We start from the raw sequence: 4,843 nt of genomic DNA, 5'->3' as shown, positions 1-4,843 counted from the left end.
ATTTTCTTGTAGGTGTGTAACATTGATATCTCCGTCACAACAATGACACGGAGGTCATTCATCTGTGAGGGGGAGTGTGTTACAGGGTTATATTTTATGTAAAATCATTGTATGTTATATTTCATGGAGTGTGCATCTTTAATGTACTGTTGGTATTTGTTTGGTGTGAGAAACCTTAATAGGAATGAAAGGAATGTGAGTATGTATGACATGTGACCTGACATGGACAATTTCATTGGACAGTTTTTACCTGTATTGCATGTTTTTAATCCTCTTAGTATTTCAAATCACTTCTCTTCTGGCGCTCTAGCTGAAAACAATCTGTAGAAGTCAGAGCCTAAATTATATTGAAGATCTGGTGAGTTTTTACTTTCGTTTGATACTACTTTGTAACTAAGTATATATTAATGTTGTATTATAAAACAACATGTAATATCATGTTTTAATAAGTATTTTGAAAAGATCTGTGTAGAAAGCATATCTGGTACTTTGTCAGAAGTTATGTGCTTCATGTATGTTTAATTGGAATTGATAGATATCATAATACAATATATTTTGTATATGACGTTTTTATTTGTATATATATTAGACCAGATTATTCATTGATTACAGCTGGTGATTACTTGTGAATCTGGTTGGTGGTAATGAATAATGTTCCGGAAACCTCCGCATGATATGTGGGGTGAGTTGTAGTTCTGGTTGTTTTAATTGTATAGTACATTATGTACATGGTGATTTTGTCTGTAGGAAAATTACCAATGTTTTATATATATTAATAGTAATGTAAGTGATAAAGGTAGGGATAATTTCCTAATTTGATATTTGTATATCTATTGTGTCTAAATAGTGAATAACTAGTTTGATATATTCTAGTTATCGATATGTGTATTCTAAAAACATAAATGTATTAGTATTTGGTTCTGTTAACGTATTTATAACAGAAATTGTGCCATCTCTTTGTTATCGGTTCAAATATGTTACATGTAAGAGTTATGTCCCTTGATTGTCATGTCTGTAGTTTAGTATGTATGTGTGTATGATTAGTATTTCTTGTAATTGTAGGGTTTTATTAATGGATAATAAAACTACCATGAACAACAAAGTGGCATTGGATTATATATACCCACACCTGTAACAACTCGTCCATCTCCCTGCAAACTTCCACATATGGCCTTGACCGACTCCGTATCCAACTCCTCAGGCAGACGAGACAAAGCATCAGCGTCTGTATTGGTACGACCTGGTGTGTACCTAATCGTGAAGTTGTAGTTAGATAGAGCCGCTAACCATCGGTGTCCTGTGGCATCCAGAATATCTTTATTCAATGGAGGTTCAACCTGATCATGAGGGGTAACAGTATTGAGGTTTATACCCCTATACCCCCCAACATAACTTTATTCAATCCTTATATTTATATTTTTTTTTTATATTTTTGTATAATATTTTGTCCTTGACAAATAGGGACTTGTGCAAGTCTACCACAGAACTTACCGAATTGTACGTCATCACTCTTCGTCTACATAAGGCAAAGATATCACTCCTTTAAACATATCGGACAGAATGTTAGTCACGGTATTATTTCTCCTCGGCGCCGTTTCCATTGATGGCTCTCCGACCACCATACCCACACAAAGTACAACGTCCCCGGACGGTAAATATGTGATATAGAGGATAAACTTTTACTATACTGTATATAGTAAATGCTTATTACAGATTGTAAATATATACTGCGGATAGTAAATATGAGTAAGATATATTAAAAACATGTATGATGTACATACGGACGATAAATATGTGATGTAGAGGGTAAATATGTACAACATATGGTACACACAGGTATGCACTACATATGGTAGATACAAGTATGTACAACATATGGTAAATATTTACCATATATGGTAGACACAGGTAGGTACAACATATTGTAAATGTTTATTTTATATGGTAGATATAGGTATGCACATCATGGTAAATATATACCAAGTACTTCTTATGATTAATATCTACTATATATGGTAGATAAGGTATGTACAATATATGGTAAATATTTACTTTATATGGTTGATACAGATATGTACTACTTATCATTTATGTTAACTACATATGGTTGATACAGGTATGTACTTCTTATGGTGAATATTTACTTGTTATGGTTAATACAGATATGTGATGCGAATGATACATATGTACGAAACGTATTGGATATATACTAGATAGTGTAAAAATACATTGCATATATCTAACACATGTATATTGTACATTTTATTTACGTTTATGTCTCTCAGAACAGAACTGATATGTGTATGAAGAGAGAGGTGTCAAAACGACAATTAAAGGTATAAGTAAAGATCGAATCCCAATTTCATTACCTGCAACATATCCTAGTGAAACAACTAACTTTTTTCTCTTCATATCCAGGACCGAACTACCGTTTTGGAAATTTGGTAATTTCCGGTGATCAAGACCATGTTGTAAACAACTTAATTTGCCGCTGCGAACACCGTCAGGATGGGGGACAATATTGCCATATGTCGTCCTAACGGATGTAGTTATCTAGGGAAGAAGTACCCGGATGGACCGTTCAAGCCTTCCGCCTGTCTTTACTGTCAATGTGACGCAGTTGCCGGCAGTGTAAACTGCGCAATCAAAGATTGTTTTTTTTCACCCTGCGTTGATGCCATTCACAAACCAGACGCTTGCTGTCCTGTCTGTCCGAATGGTGAGTAACGTTGTTTGCATTAATAAAATCGTCATTGGATATAACTAATATTATGTCCTGGTAAAATATCCCTATATAACCTGGGACGATACGTCCTGCATTGTTCTAAACATTGCTTATATTGTGTAACTACTACTACTACTACTACTACTACTACCACTATTACTACTACTACTACTACTACTACTACTATTACTACTACTACTACTACTACCACCACCACCACCTCTACTACTACTACTACTACTACTACAACTATACTACTACTACTACTACAACTACTACTACTACAACTACTACTACTACTACTACTACTACTACTACTACTACAGTATAACTCTGAAATTACGATGATAACAGTGAAATTAAACAATGTTAGGTAAACTTCTAAAGCTCATGTACTCACCCTGAGAGTCGTTTCCTTGGAAACTGAACATCTACTTTTCACGTTGATAATCTCTATGCTCGATTAAGATACGCCTAGAAATCGGATTGATGATGTACTTTGTTGTGATTGATTCATTTATTCATTTTTTTTTTTTAATTTTCAGGCCCTAACTGTTTCGTCGGAAACATAAAGATCCCGGCCGGTAAGGATTATAATGACGGTCACCAGGTCTGTCGATGTCCGGACGCTTTCCACTTCGGACCAAGTGGTCAACAGGCCGTATGTCATGTCAACCTCACCACGACTGTTCCAGTCACCACGTCGTAGGCCCTGTATAACGAATAGTTCTAATATAAGGATATAACGCACGAATTGTTGTGTTGTTTTAGCAAACTTTACTAGTTTTTCTTTAATTTACGTGTGAATGTGCTTACGCTCTCATACATATCAATTATTCATAATACATTTCTAAATAGGATGTTTTCATAATTTCGCATTTCGACCGATACATGAACATTTGTGTAGATATGATGCTCGGGGTGAAATGTACTCAATTATATAGCTATTTATAGGTACATAATGCTATGAGCATTCCAGTACATGTACACTTGTGTCAAAAACACTCCTCAAGACAATGCTAGCTTTTTTTCTATTGATAATTTCAACACTTCACGACCTTAAATAAAAAAAATAACTAAAATGAAAATGTAAAAACTAGTCAATCTAAAATCCGTGCATAATGTATAATTGTGATATCTTTCGGTTTTCTTAAACGTGGCAGACCTCTTACTTTGCTATGTATAACGATTAAAAGCTGTCAATCATCTCAAATTTCCTTTCAATGCCTAGTTATCACATGTGATATTATAATTACTCTTTTTTCATCGATTTATACATACAATTTTGCTAACAAGCAGATGATCTCTATTGTGCTGTTTACAAAACATGGACAATGAACAATTCCTTAGAACCTTTCTTGGCGCCATCCTCCTTCCAGATCAACTTATCCCTGATGGATTTCATCTGGAGTGTTTAATATTTCTCAGCATATTTATTTTGATTACATCATCTTGTAAAACGCATCTGGATAGGAGCTATATCCTCTACAGAAGGGGTCCAGTAAAATGAGAGTGAATTTTATTTTTCTAAATCCTAATATTTCTTGCTTTAAAGTAACCCTGTCAAATTTTTGTCACTTTTTCTGTATTTAATCTTCAAAAGTGACAAATAAGGATTGATGATGATGATTTCGCTAAACAATCACCATGGTATTATATAGTGTATGTATTACAACACAATGAATGTGTGTGGGGATCATAGGTACATGTATATTGTTTGACGTGAGAAATGTATTTAATATATGCAACCTGCAAATACTAGGCCTATACCATGGAACGTGCCGGTAAACAAAAGAAAACGGTCATAAATAACAGTTTAGCGGGTGAAACAAAACACAGGAATTATTTTTCTGTTAAAAATTCGATTATTATGCTGATTGAAATGAGATAAGATTAAGAGTTGCATCATAGATCTACTGATATAGTATCTTGTCTGTGTCGTAAAGCATAAGTCAGTCTCGATTATAAACCGCATCTTAAGATCTTACAGGAGTTGTCGTTCTTCTCACTGACAGGTAAACGTAAAGACTATTACAGCATGTGATGTTACCTTTGTTTCGCCGCATTAAGTTACAGAACGGTGATTATTTTGTCTCGTTAACTTTTTTTTTTAACCAA

The sequence above is a fragment of the Pecten maximus genome, chromosome 14, assembly GCF_902652985.1.
Source record: "Pecten maximus chromosome 14, xPecMax1.1, whole genome shotgun sequence".
NCBI lineage: Eukaryota > Metazoa > Mollusca > Bivalvia > Pectinida > Pectinidae > Pecten > Pecten maximus.
The sequence above is the reverse complement of the archived record's forward strand: the minus strand, read 5'-3'. Positions refer to the sequence as shown.